General features: G+C 44.6%; 1 protein-coding gene across 4 annotated transcripts in view; it reads left to right on the top strand.

Annotated features, from left to right (window-relative positions):
• Positions 1-2,249: 2,249 nt before the first annotated feature.
• Positions 2,250-17,952, top strand: part of LOC140403839 (ankyrin repeat and fibronectin type-III domain-containing protein 1-like) — a 453,883-nt gene continuing 438,180 nt past the window's right edge. For 2 of the 4 annotated variants that reach the window (XM_072492021.1, XM_072492017.1), the window contains exon 1: positions 2,251-2,642. The gene's annotated coding sequence lies outside the window, so the exon portion shown is untranslated. Of the gene's footprint in view, positions 2,643-7,165; positions 7,194-17,952 lie in introns of all 4 variants that reach the window. The other 2 variants (XM_072492019.1, XM_072492020.1) reach the window with 2 other exon arrangements.

Here is a 17,952-nt window from a genome sequence, read left to right as displayed (position 1 = left end):
GGTTGCTGCTGGTGATGGTTACTGGATTGCTGCTGGTGCTGGTCAATGAGGGTTACTGCTTGTGCTGGTCAATGGGGCTGATGGAGTTACTGCTGGTGGTGATCACTAGGGTTACTACTTGTGCTGGTCAATGGGGGTTACTGCTGGTGATGGTCAATGGGGTTAGTACTGGTGCTGGTCACTGGTTTGCTGCTGGTTCTGGTCACTGGTTTGTTGCTGGCGCTAGTCACTGGGGTTACTGCTGGTTATGGTCAATGGGGTTGCTGCTGGGCACTGGGGTTTCTGCTGGTGCTGGGCACTAGGGTTTCTGCTGGTGCTGGTCACTGGGGTTACTGCTTATGCTGGTCACTGAAGTTGCTGCTGGTGCTGGTCATTGTGGATTCTGCTGGCTGCGGTCATGGGTTGTTGCTGGTGCTGGTCAGTGTGGCTGCTGCTGGTGCGGGTTAAGGAGGTTACTGCTGGTGTTAGTCGCTGGGGTTGTTGCTAGTGCTAACCAGTGTGGTTGTTGCTGGTGTTGGCCGCTAGTGTTATTCTTGTTCACCTGGGTCAATGCTGGGGTTGCTACTGGTCTCTGGGGTTACTGTTGGTTCTGGGTTTCCTGTTGGTGTGACGGTTGCTGCTGGTCACTTGGTTTGCTGCTGGTCACTTGGGTTGCTGCTGGTCACTTGGGTTGCTGCTGGTTACTTGGTTTGCTGCTGGTGCTGGTGTTGCTGCTGGTCTCTGAGGTTACTGTTGGTGGTGGGGTTGCTCAGGTTGCTGCTGGTCACTCGGGTTGCTGGTGGTGGTGGGGTTCCTAATGGTTCTGCGGTTGCTGCTGGTCCCTCAGGTTTCTTCTGGTCTTTGGGGTTTCTGCTGGTCGCTGGGTTGCTATTGGTGCTGGGGTTGCTGCTGGTGGTGGGATTACTGTTGGTGCTGAGCGCAGGGGGTTCAACTGGTCCCTCAGGTTTCTGCCGGTGCTGGTTGCTGGTGTTGGTGCTGGCCATTGGGGTTCCTGATGGTCACTGGGGTTGCTGCTGGTTGCTGGGATTGTTACCGGAGCTGGTTGCCAAGGTTATGGCTTGTCGCTCATGATCCTGTTGGTTGCTAGGGTGGCTGCTGGTGGGGTGGTTCCTGCTGGTCGTGGGGGTTGCTGTTGGTGCTGGGTCGCTGATGGTCATTCAAGCTGCTGTGGTGGGGGTTGCTGTTGGTGCCAGGCATAGGGGATCCAGCTGGTCCCTTGGGTTTCTGTTGGTCACTGGTGTTGGTGCTGGTCACTGGGGTTCTTGCTGGTCACTGGGGTTGCTGCTGGTTGCTGGGGTTGTTACCAGAGCTGGTCGTTAAGGTTATGGCTGGTCACTCATATTGCTGTTGGTTGCTGGGTTGGCTGCTGGTGGGGGTTCCTGGTGGTTGCTGGGGTTCCTACTGGTCCTGTCATTGGGGTTGTTGCTGGAGTTCCTGCTGGTCCTGTCACTGGGGTTATTGCTGGTTGCCGGGGCTATTACCAAAGCTAGTCGCTCAGATTTCCGCTCATTGCTGGGGTGGCTGCTATTGGCCAGGGCGTTGCTGGTTTCTGGGGCTCCTGCTAGTCGCAGGGGTTGCTGGTCACTGTGGCTGCCGCTGGTTGCTGGTATTGGTCACTGGGGTTGCTGCTGATGCTCATTGCTGGAATTGGTGCTGATGGTGGTCGCTGGGTTGGTGCTTGTTGGTTGTTTTGTCCTGAATGGTATGAAGTTTCTTGAGTGTTGTTAGAGCTGCACTCATCCAGGTAAGGGGAGTGTATTTCACCACACTTGCACCTCGTAGATAAAGGAGAGTCTTTTGGCAGTTAGAAGCTGAGTTAGTCACTCAAGAATTCCCAAGTTCTGACCAGCTCCTGTAGCCACAGGTGCAGTTTAGCTTTTGGTCAATGGTAACCTCCAGGGTCTTGATAGTGGAGGGATTCAGCGATGGTAATGCTATTGAATGCCATGGGGTGATGGCTGGATTCACTCCTGTTGGAGATGGCCATTGCCTGGCACTAATGTGGCGCGAGTGTTGCTTCAGTCTACTAGACACTGCTGCCGGCGACACCGAGGAGAAAACTCATTCTGAGCCTTAAAAAAATGTTGTTTTTTTCATTTTACCTGAAATGATTGCTGGCTGGCATTTCTAACTGCTCGCTCATCTCTTTCCCACCAGGTTGGCAGGGTTAACACTGACCTCGGATCCATCAATGAGAAAGGGGGGGGGGGGGCGCTGGAATTGATGAAGCTGACGGAAGTCGGTGCCTTCATGGGGGAAACAGAGGAACAGTTTTATGAAGTGAGCCGAAACACCCTCAAAACTAAGATCAGCAAATTCCATTCACACTGAGACGCCGGGCAGCTGAGATGAGAATGGATTTTCCCATTAAACTTCAGTTAAAGGGTCTCAGCCTCCAGCCTGCGCCGAATTGTAACGATTCCCTTCAAATGCCATGGATACCAGGAGTGCCCCTGTGGACTGACCTTAGCATGTGTAATTTCACACCATATCCAATATCCCCCCAGAGATCAGCCTGCAGATCGCTGCTAAGGTGAAAAACTGAGGCAGCAGTTTCCACGGCAGCTGAAAATTTGCAACAGCCTACACACATTTGGGAACCCTGGTGCACGCTCGTCAAACCAGAATCACTGATAATAACTGTAAGTAGAATTGCGATTTTGTAAAAAAAAAACACCTTTCAGAGGCAACTTAAAACATTCAAGCTCATTCCTTCCAAGACTGTTGGAATGTTACTGGTTCATTGAATCCATAGGATAAAGGGATGGTGGTAATGTGCCGACAAAATTTGCTGCAAGATAGAAAACAGGATAGCATGAATAGTTATTTTTCAGACTGGAAGGGCAGTAGTGGCCCCCAAGGATCAGCAATGAGATCACTTCTTAATTTATGTTTTATATATATATTGTTTTTAATAATCTTCAGCCATTCAAGAGCAGCAAGACACCGGCAACGTTTCAGACACATTTTTATTACTATTGCACACACTTCCATGAGGAAACCTTCAGCTTCTTTCCCTCGAATCTTCCGGGCATCCTTAGGAAAACTCAAATCTGCTTCACTGACACACATCAGAGCTAGCTCATGCTCACGGCTTAACGGACTTAAGCAGCCTTGCTTCTCCAATGTGGAAAATCATTCGAAAGGTTAAAAAAAAAAATGATTTTACTTGGGAAAGAAGCTGTAGCCCACTACTGAAGGATAAATCTGAATCAGAGTTCCCGTGTCCCTTGGGGTGGCACGGTGGCGCAGTGGTTGGCACTGTTCTCTCACGGCGCCGAGGATCCGGGTTCGATCCCGGCCCCGGGTCACTGTCCGTGTGGAGTTTGCACATTCTCCCCATGTCTGTGTGGGTCTTAACCCCACAACCCAAAGATGTGCAGGTTAGGTGGATTGTCCACGTTAAATTGCCCCTTAATTGGAAAAAAAGAATTGGATACTCTAAATTTAAATAAAAAGTTCCTGGATCCCCACAGATGTAGATTCTTGCAATCCTGTTCCGCATTAAACTCCCTTTCCAGACAGAAATTGGGGGGCCAGCAGCGAGCGGGTGGGTTAGCGAGCCAGGGAAAGTTTGTGCCAATGGACACCCGGCCTAATGCAGGACCAGTGGGGAAACTGCAAAGTAAATCTTGTCATCATAGAATTTACAATGCAGAAGGAGGCTATTCGGCCCATCGAGTCTGCACCGGCCCGTGGAAAGACCACCCTACCCAAGCCCACACCTCCACTCTATCCCCGTAACCTAGTAACCCCACCCAACCTTTTTTTGGACACTAAGGGGGAATTTAGCATGGCCAATCCGCCTAACCCGCACATCTTTGGACTGTGGGAGGAAACCGGAGCACCCGGAGGAAACCCACGCAGACACGGGGAGGACGTGCAGACTCCGCACAGACAGTGACCCAAGCCGGAATCGAACCTGGGACCCTGGAGCTGTGAAACAACAGTGCTACCTGTGCTACCTTGCCGCCCCGTCATGGTGCTGGAATGAACTGTTGATCTTGACCCTGCTCCCTCCTTCTTCCCAATGCTGCTGCCTGCTCTCCTGTTCTCCTCTTCTGTGAAGCTGCTTGTGGCCAAGGATGTGCCCGAGTGTTTACCGGATTTAACGGGTTTCACAGCACAAGGATTGGGCTGCACTCTGTGTCAAAGAGCCACATGCAGCTCGTGAGCTACACTTTGGCCATGCCTGATATAGATCACTGGCCTCGACTTGAGTAAAGAGGCATGTTTCAAAGTTTGCAGTTGACACCAAGCTTGGAAATGAGGTCAACAGTGAGGAGTATAAAGCCAGACTTCAGCCTGGTACAGACAGACTGGTGAAATTGGCATGCACGGCACACTAATTCAATGAAATGAAACAAGGTGGTGCATTTTAGAAGGGAGCTGGCAAAAGGTAACATAACCTAAGCGGTACAATTCTAAAAAGGATCCAGGAATGGAGATCTGGGCCTGGAATCCCCGCCCCCCCCCAACCCCCCCCCCCCCCCCTGTCCCCGTCGGTGAGATGCACTCACACAACCATTCATACACACACACTTTCACACTCAGACACACTCACAATCATATGCTCACGCACACATGCACTTTCACACACGCACACATTCACTCACACTTTCACACACATACATAGAGCGCAGTTCTCCAGCCTCGTTACATTCTCGCTCAAGCAAAACAAGGCCAGTGAATAGCAGGAGAGACTGAAAACGAGAACCGCGCCAGGCGGCAATCAGTTTGCGATGCAACTGGCCCGCTCCGTCGGTGAAATCAGGATCTCGCCATCGCCCCATACAATTAACGAGAGTCACCCCATACTCAACGGCCTCCGTCATTCATCAGCCTCCCAGCAAAGTGTGAAAATAGATAAGTCGCCTGGGCCGGATGGGATTTATCCTAGGATTCTCTGGGAAGCTAGGGAGGAGATTGCTGAGCCTTTGGCTTTGATCTTTAAGTCATCTTTGTCTACAGGAATAGTGCCAGAAGACTGGAGGATAGCAAATGTTGTCCCCTTGTTCAAGAAGGGAAGTAGAGACAACCCCGGTGACTATAGACCAGTGAGCCTTACTTCTGTTGTGGGCAAAATCTTGGAAAGGTTTATAAGAGATAGGATGTATAATCATCTGGAAAGGAATAATTTGATTAGGGATAGTCAACACGGTTTTGTGAAGGGTAGGTCGTGCCTCATAAACCTTATTGAGTTCTTTGAGAAGGTGACCAAATAGGTGGATGAGAGTAAAGCAGTTGATGTGGTGTATATGGATTTCAGTAAAGCGTTTGATAAGGTTCCCCATGGTAGGCAACTGCAGAAAATATGGAGGCATGGGTTTCAGGGTGATTTAGCAGTTTGGATCAGAAATTGGCTAGCTGGAAGAAGACAAAGGGTGGTGGTTGATGGGAAATGTTCAGACTGGGGTCCAGTTACTAGTGGTGTACCACAAGGATCTGTTTTGGGGCCAATGCTGTTTGTCATTTTTATAAATGACCTGGAGGAGGGCACAGAAGGATGGGTGAGTAAATTTACAGATGACACTAAAGTTGGTGGAGTTGTGGATAGTGCGGAAGGATGTTACAAGTTACAGAGGGACATAGATAAGCTGCAGCGCTGGGCTGAGAGGTGGCAAATGGAGTTTAATGCAGAAAAGTGTGAGGTGATTCATTTTGGAAGGAATAACAGGAAGACAGAGTACTGGACTAATGGTAAGATTTTTGGCAGTGTGGATGAGCAGAGAGATCTCCGTGTCCATGTACATAGATCCCTGAAAGTTGCCACCCAGGTTGAGAGGGTTGTTAAGAAGGCGTACGGTGTGATAGCTTTTATTGGTAGAGGGATTGAGTTCCGGAGCCACGAGGTCATGTTGCAGCTGTACAAAACTCTGGTGCGGCCGCATTTGGAGTAGTGCATGCAATTCTGGTCGCCGCATTGTAGGAAGGATGTGGAAGCATTGGAAAGGGTGCAGAGGAGATTTACCAGAATGTTGCCTGGTATGGAGGGAAGATCTTATGAGGAAAGGCTGAGGGACTTCAGGCTGTTTTCATTAGAGAGAAGAAGGTTAAGAGGTGACTTAATTGAGGCATACAAGATGATCAGAGGATTGGACAGTGAGAGCCTTTTTCCTCAGATGGTGATGTCTAGCACGAGGGGACATAGCTTTAAATTGAGGGGAGATAGATATAAGACAGATGTCAGAGGTAGGTTCTTTACTCAGAGAGTAGTAAGGGCGTGGAATTCCCTGCCTGCAACAGTAGTGGACTCGCCAACACTAAGGGCATTCAAATGGTCATTGGATAGACATATGGACGATAAGGGAATAGTGTAGATGGGCTTTAGAGTGGTTTCACAGGTCCGCGCAACATCGAGGGCCGAAGGGCCTGTACTGCGCTGTAATGTTCTATGTTCTAAGTGGTCACGCTGGGGCTGATTAGTACTCCTTTTGAAAAATGTGAAGCTGGTGGAAGAGCTTCTGTGGGGAGCAGTTGAGGTGAGTAGCCATCTTTGCTCACAGGCAAAGAGCCCGGGGCACTGGGCATTCCACCCCAGTGCTCGGTGGGAGGTGGGGACCCTTGGCTGAGTGTGGGGTACCCTCCACAGGGGTGGGCTACCTTGGGAGGGTGGGAGTGGCGGTGGGGAGGCAACTGGGGTGCAACCGTGCGTGGCAGCACCATGCCAACCTCTGGATCATGTGTGCCTGTTCCTGGGCAAACTTTGTCCCTGTCCGTCTTCCCAATGACCACCCATAATCCCCACCGACTGCTGAGGCCTCTGGCCGTACGGCTGAAGGCTAATCCTAATATGGAGTTGACAATTGTGGTTAAGTGAGCACTTCACACAACCCAAGGGTGGCAGGTAGCACAGGGGTTAGCACTGTTGCTTCACAGTGTCAGAGACCGGGGTTCGATTCCCGGCTTAGGTCACTGTCTGTACAGAGTCTGCATGTTCTCCCCGTGTCTGCGTGGGTTTCCTCCGGGTGCTCCGATTTCATCCCATAATTCCCGAAGGCGTGCTGTTAGGTAATTTGGGCATTCTGAATTCTCCCTCTGTGAACCCGAATAGGCGCCGGAATGTGGCGACTAGGGGCTTTTCACAGTAACTTCATTGCTTAATGTAAGCCTACTTGTGACAATAAAGATTACTTTATACTTTTACTTTTTTTACTTTATACAGTAAATCAACAGAAACTGGTGGCAACAAGGTAGGTAAGCAGAGAGCGCAGATTTAAAGTAATTAAAGTAAAGACCAGAGGAAATTAGAATCTTTTTTAACACTGCATATTTTTATGATGTGCCTGCAAGGGTGGTGGAAGCACATTCAATGTTAATTGTCCAAAGGGCATTGGGTATATTTTCTAGGGTTAATGGGAAAGAGAACTGGCACAGACACCGAATGGCCTCTTTTTGTGCTGTATGTTTACCTACATTTTCAAAAAGCTTATTTTCTCACTTTTCTGCGATTTTCCTCATGACACAGATTTACAAGAATCAGTAAATTTCTAGAACCTCAGCAAACCATCCATTCATCATGCACATACCTCGACAGTGGGCCCTCGCATCCATGAGGGCAGCACGGTAGCATAGTGGTTAGCACAATTGCTTCAGAGCTCCAGGGTCCCAGGTTCGATTCCCAGCTTGGGTCACTGTCTGTGCGGAGTCTGCACATTCTCCCTGTGTGTGCGTGGGTTTCCTCCGGGTGCTCTGGTTTCCTCCCACAGTCCAGAGATGTGCAGGTTAGGTGGGTTAGCTGGGCTAAATTGCCCTTAGTGTCTTAGTGTTGGGTGGGGTTACTGGGTTTTGGGAATAGGATGGAGATGTGGGCCTGGATAGGGTGCTCGTTCCAAGAGCTGGTGCAGACTCGATGGTCTGAATGGCCTCCTTCTGTACTGTAAATTCTATGATTCTATGACAAGTTTGGTGGCTGGGGGGTATATAATCGGGCAGGACGGTGGTAGCCATCAAATAATCTGTTCAATCATCAACAGGATGCGTGTCCTTAACAAGGCACTTTGGCTAGTTGCCGATTCAAATTTGTGCAAAATGTGGTGCTTGTTGCTTGGCTGCCCATTTATGCACACCAGTATATACCCCTACTGTTTATACACACCATTGTACACCCCTACTGTTTATACACATCATTATACACCCCTACCGTTTATACACACCATTATACACCCCTACAGTTTATACACATCATTATACACCCCTACCGTTTATACACATCTTTATACACCCCTACCGTTTATACACACCATTATACACCCCCACCATTTATACACACAATTATACACCCCTACCGTTTATACACACCATTATACACCCCTACAGTTTATACACATCATTATACACCCCTACCATTTATACACACCATTATACACCCCTACCGTTTATACTCACCATTATATACCCCTACCGTTTATACACACCATTATACACCCCTACAGTTTATACACACCATTATATACCCCTACCTTTTATACACATCATTATACACCCCTACCGTTTATACACAACATTATATACCCCTACCGTTTATACACATCATTATACACCCCTACAGTTTATACACACCATTATACACCCCTACAGTTTATACACACCATTATATACCCCTACCGTTTATACACATCATTATACACCCCTACAGTTTATACACACCATTATATACCCCTACCTTTTATACACATCATTATACACCCCTACCATTTATACACACCATTATACACCCCTACCGTTTATACACATCATTATACACCCCTACCGTTTATACACACCATTATACACCACTACCATTTATACACATCATTATACACCCCTACCGTTTATACACACCATTATATACCCCTACCGTTTATACACACCATTATACACCCCTACCGTTTATACACATCATTATACACCCCTACCGTTTATACACACCATTATACACCCCTACCGTTTATACACACCATTATACACCCCTACCGTTTATCCACATCATTATACACCACTACCGTTTATACACACCATTATACACCCCTACCGTTTATACCCACCATTATACACCCCTACCGTTTATACCCACCATTATACACCCCTACCGTTTATACACACCATTATGCACCCCTACCATTTATACACACCATTATACACCCCTACCGTTTATACACATCATTATACACCCCTACCGTTTATACACACCATTATATACCCCTACCGTTTATACACATCATTATACACCCCTACCGTTTATACACACCATTATACACCCCTACCGTTTATACACACAATTATATACCCCTACCGTTTATACACACCATTATACACCCCTACCGTTTATACCCACCATTATTCACCCCTACCGCTTATACACACCATTATACACCCCTACCGTTTATGCACACCATTATACACCCCTATTGTTTATAGACACCATTATACACCCCTACCATTTATACACACCATTATACACCACTACCGTTTATACACATCATTATACACCCCTACCGTTCATACACACCATTATATACCCCTACCGTTTATACACACCATTATACACCCCTACCGTTTATACACATCATTATACACCCCTACCGTTTATACACACCATTATACACCCCTACCGTTTATACACACCATTATACACCCCTACCGTTTATACACATCATTATACACCCCTACCGTTTATACACACCATTATACACCCCTACCATTTATACCCACCATTATACACCCCTACCGTTTATACCCACCATTATACACCCCTACCGTTTATACACACCATTATGCACCCCTACCATTTATACACACCATTATACACCCCTACCGTTTATACACATCATTATACACCCCTACCGTTTATACACACCATTATATACCCCTACCGTTTATACACATCATTATACACCCCTACCGTTTATACACACCATTATACACCCCTACCGTTTATACACACAATTATATACCCCTACTGTTTATACACACCATTATACACCCCTACCGTTTATACCCACCATTATTCACCCCTACCGCTTATACACACCATTATACACCCCTACCGTTTATACACACCATTATACACCCCTATTGTTTATAGACACCATTATACACCCCTACCATTTATACACACCATTATACGCCCCTAACGTTTATACACATCATTATACGCCCCTACCGTTTATACACACCATTATATACCCCTACCGTTTATACACATCATTATACACCCCTACCATTTATACACACCATTATACACCCCTACCGTTTATACACACAATTATATACCCCTACCGTTTATACACACCATTATACACCCCTACCGTTTATACACACAATTATATACCCCTACCGTTTATACACACCATTATACACCCCTACCATTTATACACACCATTATACACCCCTACCGTTTATACACATCAATATACACCCCTACCGTTTATACACACCATTATATACCCCTACCGTTTATACAAATCATTATACACCCCTACCGTTTATACACACCATTATACACACCTACCGTTTATACACACAATTATGTACCCCTACCATTTATACACATCATTATACACCCCTACCGTTTATACACACCATTATACACCCCTACCGTTTATACACATCATCATACACCCCTACCGTTTATACACATCATTATACACCCCTACCGTTTTTAACACACCATTATACACCCCTACCGTTTATACACACCATTATACACCCCTACCGTTTATACCAACCATTATACACCCCTATTGTTTATAGACACCATTATACACCCCTACCATTTATACACACCATTATACACCCCTATTGTTTATAGACACCATTATACACCCCTACCGTTTATACACATCATTATACACCCCTACCGTTTATACACACCATTATACACCCCTACCATTTATACACACCATTATACACCCCTACCATTTATACACACCATTATACACCCCTACCATTTATACACACCATTATACACCCCTACCGTTTATACACATCATTATACACGCCTACCGTTTATACACACCATTATACACTTCTACCATTTATACACATCATTATACACCCCTACCGTTTATACACACCATTATATACCCCTACCGTTTATACACACCATTATACACCCCTACCGTTTATACACAGCATTATACACCCCTACCGTTTATACACACCATTATACACCCCTACCGTTTATACCCACCATTATACACCCCTACCGTTTATACACACCATTATACACCCCTACCATTTATACACACCATTATACACCCCTACCGTTTATACACATTATTATACACCCCTACCGTTTATACACACCATTATATACCCCTACCATTTATACACATCATTATACACCCCTACCGTTTATACACACCATTATACACCCCTACCGTTTATACACACCATTATATACCCCTACCGTTTATACACACCATTATATACCCCTACCGTTTATACACACCATTATACACCCCTACCGTTTATACACATCATTATACACCCCTACCGTTTATACACACCATTATACAACCCCTACCGTTTATACCCACCATTATTCACCCCTACCGCTTATACACACCATTATACACCCCTGCCGTTTATACACACCATTATACACCCCTATTGTTTATAGACACCATTATACACCACTACCATTTATACACACCATTATACACCCCTACCGTTTGTACACATCATTATACACCCCTACCGTTTATACACACCATTATATACCCCTACCGTTTATACACATCATTATACACCCCTACCGTTTATACACACCATTATACACCCCTACTGTTTATACACACAATAATATACCCCTACCGTTTATACACACCATTATACACCCCTACCGTTTATACACACAATTATATACCCCTACCGTTTATACACACCAGTATACACCCCTACCATTTATACACATCATTATACACCCCTACCGTTTATACACATCATTATACACCCCTACCGTTTATACACACCATTATATACCCCTACCGTTTATACACACAATTATATACCCCTACCGTTTATACACACCATTATACACCCCTTCCATTTATACCCACCATTATACACCCCTATTGTTTATAGACACCATTATACACCCCTACCATTTATACACACCATTATACACCCCTATTGTTTATAGACACCATTATACACCCCTACCATTTATACACACCATTATACACCCCTATTGTTTATAGACACCATTATACACCCCTACCATTTATACACACCATTATACACCCCTACCGTTTATACACACCATTATACACCCCTATTGATTATAGACACCATTATACACCCCTACCATTTATACACACCATTATACACCCCTACCGTTTATACACATAATTATACACCCCTACCGTTTATACACATCATTATACACCCCTAGCGTTTATACACATCATTATACACCCCTACCGTTTATACACATCATTATTCACCCCTATTGTTTATAGACACCATTATACACCCCTACCGTTTATACACACCATTGTACACCCCCACCGTTTATACACATCATTATACACCCCTACCGTTTATACACACCATTATACACCCCTACCGTTTATACACATCATTATACACCCCTACCATTTATACACACCATTATACACCCCTACCGTTTATACACATCATTATACACCCCTACCGTTTATACACACCATTATACACCCCTACCGTTTATACACACAATTATATACCCCTACCGTTTATACACATCATTATACACCCCTACCGTTGATACACACCATTATACACCCCTACCGTTTATACACATCATCATACACCCCTACCGTTTATACACATCATTATACACCCCTACCGTTTTTAACATACCATTATACACCCCTACCGTATATACACACCATTATACACCCCTACCGTTTATACCAACCATTATACACCCCTATTGTTTATAGACACCATTATACACCCCTACCATTTATACACACCATTATACACCCCTATTGTTTACAGACACCATTATACACCCCTACCGTTTATACACATCATTATACACCCCTACCGTTTATACACACCATTATACACCCCTACCATTTATACACACCATTATACACCCCTACCATTTATACACACCATTATACACCCCTACCATTTATACACACCATTATACACCCCTACCGTTTATACACATCATTATACACGCCTACCGTTTATACACACCATTATACACTCCTACCATTTATACACATCATTATACACCCCTACCGTTTATACACACCATTATACACCCCTACCGTTTATACACACCATTATACACCCCTACCGTTTATACACACCATTATATACCCCTACCGTTTATACACACCATTATACACCCCTACCGTTTATACACACCATTATACACCCCTACCGTTTATACACACCTTTATACACCCCTACCATTTATACACATCATTATACACCCCTACCGTTTATACACACCATTATACACCCCTACCGTTTATACACACCATTATACACCCCTACCGTTTATACCCACCATTATACACCCCTACCGTTTATACACACCATTATACACCCCTACCATTTATACACACCATTATACACCCCTACCGTTTATACACATTATTATACACCCCTACCGTTTATACACACCATTATATACCCCTACCGTTTATACACATCATTATACACCCCTACCGTTTATACACACCATTATACACCCCTACCGTTTATACACACCATTATATACCCCTACCGTTTATACACACCATTATATACCCCTACCGTTTATACACACCATTATACACCCCTACCGTTTATACACATCATTATACACCCCTACCGTTTATACACACCATTATACACCCCTACCGTTTATACCCACAATTATTCACCCCTACCGCTTATACACACCATTATACACCCCTGCCGTTTATACACACCATTATACACCCCTATTGTTTACAGACACCATTATACACCCCTACCATTTATACACACCATTATACACCCCTACCGTTTATACACACCATTATATACCCCTACCGTTTATACACATCATTATACACCCCTACCGTTTATACACACCATTATACACCCCTACCGTTTATACACACAATTATATACCCCTACCGTTTATACACACCATTATATACCCCTACCGTTTATACACACAATTATATACCCCTACCGTTTATACACACCATTATACACCCCTACCATTTATACACACCATTATACACCCCTACCGTTTATACACATCATTATACACCCCTACCGTTTATACACACCATTATATACCCCTACCGTTTATACACACAATTATATACCCCTACCGTTTATACACACCATTATACACCCCTTCCATTTATACCCACCATTATACACCCCTATTGTTTATAGACACCATTATACACCCCTACCATTTATACACACCATTATTCACCCCTACCGTTTATACACACAATTATACACCCCTACCATTTATACACACCATTATACACCCCTATTGTTTATAGACACCATTATACACCCCTACCATTTATACACACCATTAAACACCCCTATTGTTTATAGACACCATTATACACCCCTACCATTTATACACACCATTATACACCCCTACCGTTTATACACACCATTATACACCCCTATTGATTATAGACACCATTATACACCCCTACCATTTATACACACCATTATACACCCCTACCGTTTATACACATCATTATACACCCCTACCGTTTATACACACCATTATACACCCCTACCGTTTATACACATCATTATTCACCCCTCTTGTTTATAGACACCATTATACACCCCTACCGTTTATACACACCATTGTACACCCCTACCGTTTATACACATCATTATACACCCCTACCGTTTATACACACCATTATACACCCCTACCGTTTATACACATCATTATACACCCCTACCGTTTATACACACCATTATACACCCCTACCGTTTATACACACCATTATACACCCCTACCATTTATACACACCATTATACTCCCCTACCGTTTATACACATCATTATTCACCCCTACCGTTTATACACACCATTATACACCCCTACCGTTTATACACATCATTATACACCCCTACCGTTTATACACATCATTATACACCCCTACCGTTTATACACATCATTATTCACCCCTATTGTTTATAGACACCATTATACACCCCTACCGTTTATACACACCATTGTACACCCCTACCGTTTATACACATCATTATACACCCCTACCGTTTATACACACCATTATACACCCCTACCGTTTATACACATCATTATACACCCCTACCGTTTATACACACCATTATACACCCCTACCGTTTATACACACCATTATACACCCCTATTGTTTATACACACCATTATACACCCCTACCGTTTATAGACACCATTATACACCCCTACCATTGATACACACCATTATACACCCCTACCGTTTATACACATCATTATACACCCCTACCGTTTATACACATCATTATACACCCCTACCGTTTATACACATCATTATACACCCCTACCGTTTATAAACATCATTATACACCCCTACCGTTTGTACACATCATTATACACCCTACCGTTTATACACACCATTATACACCCCTACCGTTTATACACACCATTATACACCCCTACCGTTTATACACACCATTATATACCCCTACCGTTTATACACATCACTATATACCCCTACCGTTTATACACATCATTATACACCCCTACCGTTTATACACATCATTATACACCCCTACCATTTATACACACCATTATACACCCCTACCATTTATACATACCATTATACACCCCTACCGTTTATACACACCATTATACACCCCTACCGTTTATACACACCATTATACACCCCTACAGTTTATACACACCATTATTCACCCCTATTGTTTATAGACACCATTATACACCCTGTCCATTTATACACACCATCCATTATGACTATAAGACATAGGAGCAGAATTAGGCCACTCGGCCCATCGAGTGCTCCGCCATTCAATCATGGCTGATATGTTTCTCATCCCTATTCTCCTTTCTTCTCCCTATAACCCCTGATCCCCTTATTAATCAAGAACATACATATCTCTGTCTTAAAGACACTCAGTGATTTGGCCTCCACAGCCTTCTGTGGCAAAGAGTTCCACAAATTCACCACTACCATTTATAGCCACCATTAATTATACAGCCAGTCCGTTTATACACACCATCAATTATGCACCTGCCTGTTCATACGCACCATCCATTATACATTCCACCTATTTATAGACCCCGTCCATTATTCGCCCTACCGTTTATACACAACAGCAAATATGCTCTCGCCCATTTATACGCAGCATCTATTAGACACCCGCCCATTTATACGCACCATCCATTATACACCCACCCATTTATATGCACCATCAATTATACACCTCGCCCGACTTCAAGTGTTATGTAGGGGGTCGACATGCACGAGGTGGCTCCTGCTACAGAACAGCACCTTTTACTCTTTTCTTTTAGTTTCAGGGGTAATTTATTTTGCAAACACACAGAATTAATGGGATCAGGATCCTATATCAGTGAAATGCTATGAATTGTCAGTGGAAAAAAGGCAGACAGTAGAAGTTCATCATCAGAATCGGAGGCCTCTCAGACCTCGTCGGCAGAAAAGATGGAAGATATAGAATGAGGCACTGCGTAGGGTAAACGAGACCTTCTCTTGTGCAAGGATGAGCCTGATACAGTTTAAGGTGGTGCACAGGGTGCACATGACTCGGGCGAGAATAAGTGGGTTGTTTCAGGGGGTAGCAGACGAGTGTGAGAGGTGTGGGTGGGGGCCAGCGAAACTCGCACACATGTTTTGGGTGATGCTCGGTCAATAACTCCTGAGACAAGATTGGAGACAATTGAAGGCTTTATTGCACCAGATGTTTCCCCCAGCAGTGCAGGTACAGAATGCAGCTGCTGGGGAAACTCAGGCTCTTATACTCCGCCTTACTGGGCGGAACCAGCAGGCAGGCTTCACCAATGAAAATAGCAGTCTCAGGTACCTCCCACACCAATGGTCTTACAGCATTATTCAGGGTACCTCAGGGAAGGTGGTAAAAGAGGGGGAGGGGTTGCATTGTTAGTCAAGGACAGTATTACGGTGGCAGAAAGGACGTTTGATGAGGACTCGTCGATTGAGGTAGTATGGGCTGAGGTTAGAAAGAGGAAAGGAGAGGTCACCCTGTTAGGGGTTTTCTATAGGCCTCCGAAAAGTTCCAGAGATGTAGAGGAAAGGATTGCAAAGATGATTCTGGATAGGAGCTAAAGCAACATGGTAGTTGTTATGGGGGACTTTAACTTTCCAAATATTGACTGGAAACGCTATAGTTCGAGTACTTTAGATGGGTCCGTTTTTGTCCAATGTGTGCAGGAGGGTTTCCTGACACAGTATGTAGATAGGCCAACGAGAGGCGAGGCCGTATTGGATTTGGTACTGGGTAATGAACCAGGACAGGTGTTAGATTTGTAGGTAGGTGAGTACTTTGGTGATAGTGACCACAATTCGATTACGTTTACTTTAGTGATGGAAAGGGATAGGTATATACCGCAGGGCAAGAGTTATATCTGGGGGAAAGGCAATTATGATGCGATGAGGCAAGACTTAGGTTGCATCAGATGGAGAGGAAAACTGCAGGGGATGGGCACAATGGAAATGTGGAGCTTGTTCAAGGAACAGCTACTGCGTGTCCTTGATAAGAGTGTACCTGTCAGGCAGGGAGGAAGTGGTCGAGCAAGGGAACCGTGGTTTACTAAGGCAGTCGAAACACTTGTCAAGAGGAAGAAGGAGGCTTATGTAAAGATGAGACATGAAGGTTCAGTAAGGGCGCTCGAGATTTACAAGTTAGCTAGGAAGGACCTAAAGAGAGAGCTAAGAAGAGCCAAGAAGGGACATGAGAAGTCTTTGGCAGGTAATATCAAGGATAA

Source organism: Scyliorhinus torazame, chromosome 29, assembly GCF_047496885.1.
Source record: "Scyliorhinus torazame isolate Kashiwa2021f chromosome 29, sScyTor2.1, whole genome shotgun sequence".
Lineage (NCBI taxonomy): Eukaryota > Metazoa > Chordata > Chondrichthyes > Carcharhiniformes > Scyliorhinidae > Scyliorhinus > Scyliorhinus torazame.
The sequence above is the reverse complement of the archived record's forward strand: the minus strand, read 5'-3'. Positions and strand labels throughout refer to the sequence as shown.